Source organism: Clupea harengus, chromosome 4 (assembly GCF_900700415.2).
Source record: "Clupea harengus chromosome 4, Ch_v2.0.2, whole genome shotgun sequence".
NCBI lineage: Eukaryota > Metazoa > Chordata > Actinopteri > Clupeiformes > Clupeidae > Clupea > Clupea harengus.
Window position 1 is genome coordinate 8,523,295 of NC_045155.1, and position 10,081 is coordinate 8,533,375.

A 10,081-nucleotide genomic window follows, 5' to 3' on the forward strand; every position below is an offset into this window, starting at 1 on the left:
ATTTTGAAACAAAGGGAGTGAAATAGATGTGGGGAATGTGTCAGACCCCCTGCATTAAATGGAGGCAAATAATCGCGTCTCTTTTGAGGGTTGGTCACAAAAAGGATGTTAGCCCTTTCTCTCACAGGCAGAAGCGAAACCTCGGTTCTTTCTGAGGGGAAATTCTTCTGCAGCTCTGTGTTGCAGCAGCTCTTATGTTAAGCTGTGAGTGATAGTTGCGCATCCACCAACCCAATTTACCAAAATATACCCTTTCCCTGCACAGACTACTATATTGACATATATGAGCCTAAACATTCAAGGGCAATTCAGTTCATGGAGTGGTAATGCAGGCAATGTCCAGATTGGAGAAGGGGTTGAAGGAAGTCCGTGGTTGATGGTAGGACCTCGTGTAACCGCGCCTTGGGTGCGACTGAGACAGTCAGGGGGTGTTGGTAGAATCCTCCTGACCTGTGATGTGCTCTCGGGACCCAGATGATGGGGATAGGGTCGGTGCAGCAGCCTGGGTGCATCCACGTCCACTGTATCTGAGGAGACAGGAAACGGGTGACAGTATGCATAGCAGAGGCAGTTGGCAGAGCAGGGCACTGATTGACACAGGCAGATCCACAGGATAATACAGTACATTTCACAATAGACACAGACAACCCATGGGACATGAACATAAAGACGAGCATGGTTATACCAGACCTACTTACCCATCAGGTATAACCGTCATAAGTAGTAAGTTAGTACAACATGCAACATTTAGCTCGCGGGTAGTCAAGCAAAACTCTTGGTCTGGGAAAGATGGTAGATGTTGATTTCGCCGTGTCCACTAACACTGATGTGGGAGTGGCCAGCAATACTGGAAAAGGTTCCTTAAACTTAGATTGGAGAGGCTTAAGCACGCTGATGTTCTGGACAATTATCATATTACCAATGTTAGCTTTATATTAACATTCCAGATCGAATTGAGTTTTATCATCTGTTGTATGCTGGAAGGAAAATGCTTTGGTCATTTTGGAGGGTTACAGAAAATAATTTCAGACACTAAGTCGGTAACTAATGCAGAGACGCCTATATTGACTGCTATGTCTGCTTGATCGTTCCCCTCTTGTTCCTTGCTATTATTCACTGTGCGGTGGTTTTACATAGTGCCAGTTTGTGCGGTACTTGTGAAAACAATCGAGTCGTGATTTTGCTGGCGTGACTAATCGGTGTATGTAGTCGTCAAGTCTGCCAAGTATCCCCTCTTTTTCCAAACAAGGCCATAAGAAAGGACTGTGTGGAAAACATAATCGCTGTTATTTAAATTTGTGGTCGGCGCCTGGTGATTAACCATTGCCACCTTTAGGATTTAATTCGTTCTGGCAAGGGGGCTCGACCATGGCTACCAATCAGTGACACAGTAATTTCAGATAAACTAATCTGAACTTTGCGGAGATTCAGTTTGACTCCCGCAGTCGTCGATGGCTTTAAAAGTCGAATTAGGAGTTGGCACATCATGCACTTTGTTTGGGGATGCTATCAATAAATCATCACAATATTGCAGAATACAAGAAGGTGCACACGAGTTAACAACACTAACAACTGACTTCAGCGACAATCTGATGAATATGGGGATGGATTCAGCAGTAAACGGCAAAGAATGATAAGACCGTTAGATATATCTAAGGCTGAAAACATAATATGACTCGTTAAAAGCGCGGAGGGGTCAGGGAAATGTGTGACGATCAACGTGTGGCTGGGGGATGGAGCTGGAACGCTCACCGATGCCACGTTAGGGTTGCGTTTACCTATATGAAGGGGGGGGGGGGGGGGGGGGGGAGGGGGTCAATTTCAGCTACATCAAGCAAAATCTTAGCTTCACTTTGATGGAGAATATCATTACCTATTATGGACCCCTCTTGGCAGGGTCCGGCCCAAAATTGCATAAACCGTGGGGAGATGGGGACTGAGTTGCTGTAACCTAGCCATTTAAATTGTGCAAATTGAGTGTTTGTCAATAGTGGGTTTACATGTATTTCTTACCGATGGCTCGGTATGCACGAGAAAGCTGTCCTCCGAGGAGAGCTGGGATATGGGGACTAAAGAGTACTACCTCTGAAGCAGAAGTCACTGATTTTATGCTGGCTGATCTTTAACGTTCATAGCAGCAAAGAATTCGCGCATTTGTTCCATAAGCTTAGCATCCCTGTTAAAGGCCTGTCTACGGTTTGAATTCCGCTTATTACGGTATCCAGGTATCTTATCAGGACATTTGTCAGCCCAATGCCCCTCCTGTTTGCACGCATGGCAGTGTCCTCGCGGAGGGGGTTTGCCATGCGATGTGTTCCCTGCGGGAGTAGACATGGCAGAAGGGGCTGTTAAATTTGCATGGGGATTGGGGACGTTACCTGTAGCACCATCCACCGCAGCTATGCGTGTGGCCGACACCGTTTGATAGTGCCTTTTCTCAGCTAAGCTGATATCACCTCGCTGGCCCCACTGTATGAAGTCAAGCCATCTGTTGATGGGGGGTAGTGTGTTAAAATATAGAGTCTTAAGTTCAGAATTAAGCCCAGAAACTGCAGTATGAATCACCACATCAGAATCCAGGGTCACAGTCCAATCGCCCTTTACCTCACAGTAATGTCTATGGCGATCTTCAAGACGCTTAACATAATCAAGGAATGGTTCTTTCTCAGCATGCCTGACCACATATAAATCAACAAAGCTGGCAAAGCCACTTCCAGACGATTCTTGTATTATATCTTTGAAATCTTTAAAACAATGATGATATTTTGCAATAGACTGTGAGTTTGAATAAGTGTTCACAGTTGGTTCGTGTCCCTGGAAATATTGAACTGGAGCGATAGGGGCGTTCAAAATCTGTGGACCAGGGACAATGGGGGAGCATGTGAGGGCAGAAACATTGCGATAGATAGTGGCATGGGCAGGAGGCGGCGTAATTTCATTTTGCTTATCAATCAACAGAGCACACAAATACATGCCATATTTTGCCTTTTGCTTTTGGTTCTTTAAACCAGACCACCAGTCCAAACTCTGTCCAATGCCCCACTCTCTACACCATCCATCTCTTTTCATCTTATCGCATCTTTTCAATTGGGTCTCCAGAACAAAGCGTGCCAAAGATACAGTAGTAACAGGAGCAGATTTTAAAGCAGCCATATTAAATCAGACCAAGATTTTGCTTTGACCAGACAACAAAGTTAAACACAACACAGCACGCTTGAAACAGACCGCCAAAAGATTGATTCGCTGTGGTCGTAGTAATAACAATATAGGTCAATTTAGCGAACGGGACTTTTTCCTATGTGCAGAAAATCGCTTGGCAGATGAGAGCTCTCTATCACATTCGTACAGGTCCAACTAGCTACCCCGATTTGAGAGGTTTTTCGATGGGAGACTTATCTCTGTTTTGTATGGCGCGACAACACGGAGCCCAACGAATCTCTCAGACACAGTGTATAGTCTAGACACTGGCGCCTCCCAAATAGGACGGCTGCTGCTGTGCTTTGTATAACACACGCTACCCCGCCTAAGGACAACGTCTGCCGCTCTGCTCGTAAAGCACGCGTCTATAGCGCTGAAATAACAATTTTAGCGGGACTACTTGGAATTCAATGCCTTTGCGCCGTTCGCCGTAGCGCCGGATGTGTAGAGAGTAAACTGTATCTTTCTCGACTTAATATATATCTATCTTCTCTGTCTCTCACTCTCAAACTAATTTTCTGCACATAGAATGAGCGTAAATCGCTTACCTGTCCCGTTCACAATGCTTGAGCGTCGGCTTGGATCCCCTTTCTGTATTCGGATAGATTTAATATCTACTCCGGCTCGAAGGACCATGTGACGGGGTTTCTTAGGCCGACACTCTTCTAGACAAAGGACCACGAGGCGAATCAAAGGTTTCTGGAGGTGTATTTCAAGGTGCTCCTGCAGGGAGTCAATTCCACATCGAGTAGAGGCAGGCAAAGACTAAAGAGCCTCACAGTGTTACAGTATATATACAAGTCAATAATGGGAGTTTACAGTGGGGTCAAGGGTCAACATTGGGGATGTTTCTTACAGGTCAAAGTTGGGAAGGGGAGGTGACCTTCTTACCGAAGGTTCCGGAACACGCACACAAAGCCAAAATGGTGGACAATAGATGTGTATTCGTCCACCTGGGGCAGGGGGGGGGGGAATGTCTGCTAGGGGCTTTAAACAAAGGTGTATCAATGCACATGGCACACACACACACACACACACAGGAGAACATGCTTGCAATGCAATGTAAGTCTATAAATTAATGGCAATATCAATTTCCATCAAACCTAATGACTAGAAACAGTCATTTCCTAAAGTTTCTTTACAGTTATTGTATAGCCATGTAGTGGTTGCCGGTTATAGTGTTCTAACTCAATACTAGACTGATTTTGATTGTTTTTGTCCCTAGGTAAACATTGGACTCAAAAACATAGGAAAATAGGATATTTTGTGCTGTGAAAGAGGACATTTTATTTCTGCATGCAAAAAGTAACATGTGTCATATGTACAAAGTTACCAATTTTATGCAGGTTATGTTCACATCACAGATAAAATTACAATTATGGTGGTGCTCAAATAATTACTAGCAATTCACGGATGTCCACATAAAACCCACAATATTGCATTAGCTAATCAGGTTCACATCACTTCAACTATGTTCTAACCAAAAAACAGTCTTCCCATTTATTTGGTAAAAAGTCAAAATATGAGAACATAGCCTAAACCAAATATCTTAGAGCCCTATTACGCGAGAATTGGTAGTTTTTACTACAGAGGCGCACCATCCGTTTACCGTCCTCACTGTCCAAAAATATCTGGAATACCTATGTGAGGCACGAAGATTAAACCCCCAACAAGGCAGGTGGGCCCTCGTCTTCACGCAATTTCTGAGCATTCTACCACCACACCTCATCGTTTCCCCGATCCAGTGGGCATGGACAGATCACCCAAGCCTACGCTGAAGATCCTGCTCTGCCAGGCACCCCAGCTGGTAAGGTTTACCTCCCAGCCGTTCTCCGTGCTCAGGTAATGGATTCCACACACACCTCTCGGGGCACTGGTCACCCCGGGGTCAATCAGACCCTCTTGCTCCTGCAAGAATGTTACTGGTGGCCAGGCATGGCACTTGCAGTCAGAAGGTTCGTCATCGGCTGTGCAGCATGTGCCATGTCCAAGACCCCTCGCCATCTGCAAATTACAACCGCTGCCCATTCCCCAGAGGCCATGGTCACATCTAGGCATTGATTTCATCACAGACTTACCACCCTACAGAGAATTCACCTGCACCCTTTTAGTGGTTGAAGCGCATACCCATGGCGGCAACCAGAGCAAACAGCTTTATTTGACCATGTCTACCGCCACTTCGGTCTACTGGAGGACGTGGTCTCTGACCGCTGTCGCAGGTCATCTCTCAATTCTAGAAAGCATTCTTCTCCTGCCTCGGTGTGTCCGTGAGCCTGTCCTCTGGTTACCATCCACAGACTACCATCCTCCGATCACTCCTCTCTCTTCTTCCCCAGGGCCTTTGCCACTCCTGTTGGACGAGGGTCCCGTCTACTCTGTGAATAAGATCTTGGAACCGCCGGGGCTGCCTTGAATACCTCATAGATTGGGAGGGCTACGGTCCAGAGGAGAGGATCCCCCGCGAAGACATCCTGGAGCCAGCCCTCCTCACCTCATTTCATCGGGAATACCCACACCATCCAGCACATTTAAAAGAAATACCATCTTTGTGTCATTATAAAAACATAAATTATCACCTGTTACATGCAAAGAGTTTCTGGAGCCGCCAGGTAGGGGGCTACTTTCTGCTGGACTATTCAGTAACTTATTTGCTGTCTTGCTTTGTCTTGTGTTGCACTTGCTTGATGTTTGAATGTGTTAGGAAAGTTGTTGACTCGCTAGTTTGTCATAAACAAAGTAAGCACATTTCAACAGGTTTCGCTAAGTTTAGCCGCTAGCAAGACATCTCGTTAGCGATGTTAGCAAGGTTGTTATAACACACTTGGACATTGATGCTAGTAATAAGTGCTCTCGCGTCGGCTTCTTTGTAATGTTATTGTGATAGCTATGTTGGCTAGCTTGCCAACAACTTTCCTAACACAGTAAATAAGTTACTGAATAGTCCAGCAGAAAGTAGCCCCCTACCTGGCGGCCCCTATGCCCATTTTCAAGACATAGACACCATTCTATAATTCACAGGTCCACCCTAATGCAGAGTAATTAGCTTGGACACCGCTTTTCGATAGACCTGCTCGTTTTTTTATCACTAATTTCCCAATGGAAATGAATCTAGGTATGTCATATGTCTCTACTGGTATGCTAAGGATCTTGTTTAGATTCAAAGGTGTTTGAGGGCCACAAAGAGGTAAGATGGCTGTCTTACAGAACAAACAAAAAGTAGGCCTACACAGGAAGTTACAAGGTAACTTTGACAAGGTAATTCCATAACTGCTTAATTAAGTTAGCCAGTTCATCATATTTAAGCAATAAGGTAAGAGAGGCAGTACTGTATCGTCAATAATGTACTGTTCAAGGGTGTTATTCGGCCCGACGCGTACCAGTCAAACAGCATTAGGAACAACACGTTTGTTAGCCTAGCACCAAAAGTTTGTTGATGATTAGCTAGGAGATCGACATTAATTTGTGCGTCGTCTGAAAACATCCCATGTCCCTTGCTAGATCTCGCACCATCTCATTCATTCACATTGCTCATTTTATAAAAGTTGCCATTAAAATAACAAAAATGACAATGGGACACTTTCAATAAAATTATGTTTAATTTAAACATTAGGCCTAAACATTCTAAATCAATCATAAATGCTTCGTAGGCACTGGGCACAGCAACGTTATCGTAACGGTGTCAATTATCGGACGGCGTGTGTTATCGGCAAACGTTCGCGTTGTCATGCTAATCCATTATTAAACTGAAGTTATAGATTGTTAATCCATTATTAAACTTAGCATTTTGATTGTTTAACAGAATGGCCGATGTTTGACACTGTCCGATAACTGACATAGCTACGCTAGGTTAATAAACGTAACCTAAATAGCCTATGCTGTTTAAACGGTCGCGCAAAATCTACCGTTATTTTGATTGCACACTGATATGGAACGCTCAGGTAAATGTAAACAGGTGTACAGTACATTATGGCTCAATACAGTACACCCCGTGACTCACTCTCAACCAATCAGAATGCTTGATTTCATCTACCCGTATTATAATTAGATTTGTAGCACAGTCAATTATGAAATCTCATTTGTCGGTCACTGTCATTTATGTTTGTAATCGCACAATAGTGGTACAAAAAAGACTTCTTGCCTTCGGGTGTCTGCATGTACCTTTGTTTACTTCCTTCCTTTGCTTTCTGTTACACCTGCCTGTTAGTGGGTCACATGACCAATTCATTCAGGAATTTATACCTGACTGTTTTTGGTGCTCATTGCTGTGTCTTTGGTTTTTAATTCTGGTTGCAGAGGTCCTTGTCTCGAGTTCCTAGCCTCTTGTTTAGATATGCCTTTGCATTTACATTTAGTCATTTAGCAGACGCGTTTGTCCAAAGCGACGTACAAGGGAGAGAACAGTCAAGCTAAGAGCAATAGAAAACATGGTGTAACAATAAATACTACTTGCGGCATAGTTAACTTCGCTGTTTTTGCCTGCCTTGTTTTTGATTCCAAACTTCTGAGCTTTGACTCTTTTGGACTTTTAGTTTTTTTCTATTGTCTTCGTTGCTTTTGGATTTCTTTTTTTAAGCTTCTTTTACAACAAAGAAAATGTAGAGCATCCACTGTTTTTTTTTTTTTTTAATAGATCAGGTGTCCACCTACTAATTTTTCAAAAAGAAATACAAGGAAAGGCATAAATTAAGATCACAATTTACAAGGCAAAAAAACATTTGCTCTTTGGTGTGTAGGCTGGAAAATGCAAAGGCACAAAGGCATGTAGCTTTGGGCAAAATGTAACACACCCTAAAAGGGAGGTTGAGGCTCAGACGCAAAGCTCAGAATACGTGCAAGAGAAATCAGAACACCGTTCTTAATAATAAAAGAGATTTATTTAGCGACTCCAGGGAATTGATAATAAATATAAAACATTAAAATGCGCTTCCTAAAAGTAGTGCCAGCACTCAAAGTTCAATTGTCTGTCTGGGGTGTCCAGGTAGGTTCGTATGGTTTCAGCGCCGTGCGCGTCAGTCTCGTTCTCCCGGGACACGGCCAAGCCAGCCGCTCTTCTGGTTCTCTGATTCTCATTCACACACACACACACGACACTGCTTGGACAGGGTCAATGGCCGGCAGTCCGCAAGCAACTCTCCTCTGGTCCAACCTTAATACATGGACACAGCGTCAGACAATACTCAATTACATGAAACCCAGAGAAAGTATAGAGCCCACACCAAAGAATATCGCGATCACCAATCTTAATACATGGACACAGCGTCAGACAATACTGTCATTAGCTTGTGGACACGGGTATAAATAGGAACATTTTGATGGGAAACACCTAAGGAGGGGAGTGGCACAATGCTAGGCACCTGTGCTTAATTAGTGATCATGCTACACACGTGCGGTAGAAAAGGTTCGTGCTCATTTAAAGTGTGCCAATCACTGCTACACTCATGTGAAACACTACACACCACACCGTGAATCACTGCAAACAACCCTCAGGACCAAAACACCATGTTACAAAAACATTCGATTGTAACGGAGGAGGAGGACTTGCTCCATGTCTTCATCTGACATTCTGCTACAAGACGAGGTAAGTACATTTCCTCCGTAACTGAACAGCGGTTCAACTGGGGCACTGGAAAGTAGAGTAGTGTTATACTTTATGAACAGCTGCTTAACCAAGGGAAATGCATGCAGGGAATCCATTGACTGTATCATCGAGGAACCGTCAAACCTCTTCCTCCCCTGTGCCTTTATCAGCCCTGTTAATCTTCCTAAACAAACTCCTCATCTGATCCATCAGTCTCTGAGATGGTGTTCATTTCAGCTGCAGGAGGTCCTCTGGATTCCATAGATGCTGCTTACTGAATCACTATTTTGCACATATCCTCTTTTTTTTCCGGAGGGAGCCAACACAAGTGAAATTTGTCTCATGGCTACTCAGCATGGCACCAAAACGATCATCAAGAGCCTCAATGACTGCAGTGAGGATGTTTGCTGTGTAGGTTACATGGGGAAATTGGTCAGAGAGCTTGGACTTGAGGCTTAAGATGGTTGGACTGAGGAACCCAAGATAGCACTTTTTCTCCCCCTGTAGAAGATTAATTGATTGAGCAAGTGGCTGTAACACAGATACATATTCCCTGAGAAAAGTCATCTCATGAGTGTGTAGCCCGGTCACTCCAAGCCTTCCACAGATGTAAGTCTAATCAGTTTAGAAATGGCTATATATTCGGAGCTCCATCTTGTGAAACATGGAACAGAAAACCTCATATTGGCAATATCTTGCACTGCTTCTGCAGCTGCTGATGACCGATGTGCCTTATTCCAGATTGAATCACGCTTTCCCATTGCGCTTTGGTACACTTTCCAGGATGTGCCTGTTGATGCTGCAAAAAAATGAAGCTCCTCATCTCCCTCCGTCTCCAGAACTATCCATATCCAAGAACCTTATTCCATCATCCAATTCATCTACTGCTGCCTCCTCAGTTGTTTCAAATTCACGGGAAGCTTTAACAAAGTTTGTAACTGTGGCCTTTTCTTTGTGCTGGATTTTGTATTCTGCATGTATTTCACATTTTTGCAGCAATGACATCGAAAGTATGCTGTCCCTTCACTCGTGCACAGGCCAATGCTGCAGACTTCCTCTCCATTGTATCCTCCTCAATCCAGTGGCATGTCATGCCAAAAAAAACTCTGTTATGTGCAATCCACAAGTCTGCTGTTGTGCACACATTTGTCACTTTCTGAAGTTTTGCAGTCAAGATGTCTTTCATGGCAGCAAATTCTCTCTCAATACGCTGGACTAATGTCTTTCTGTGAAAGAAATATGCTATATAATTATTATCATGATATGTGTTGTAGTTTGATATTAGTTTGTTAAATGGAAGACTAA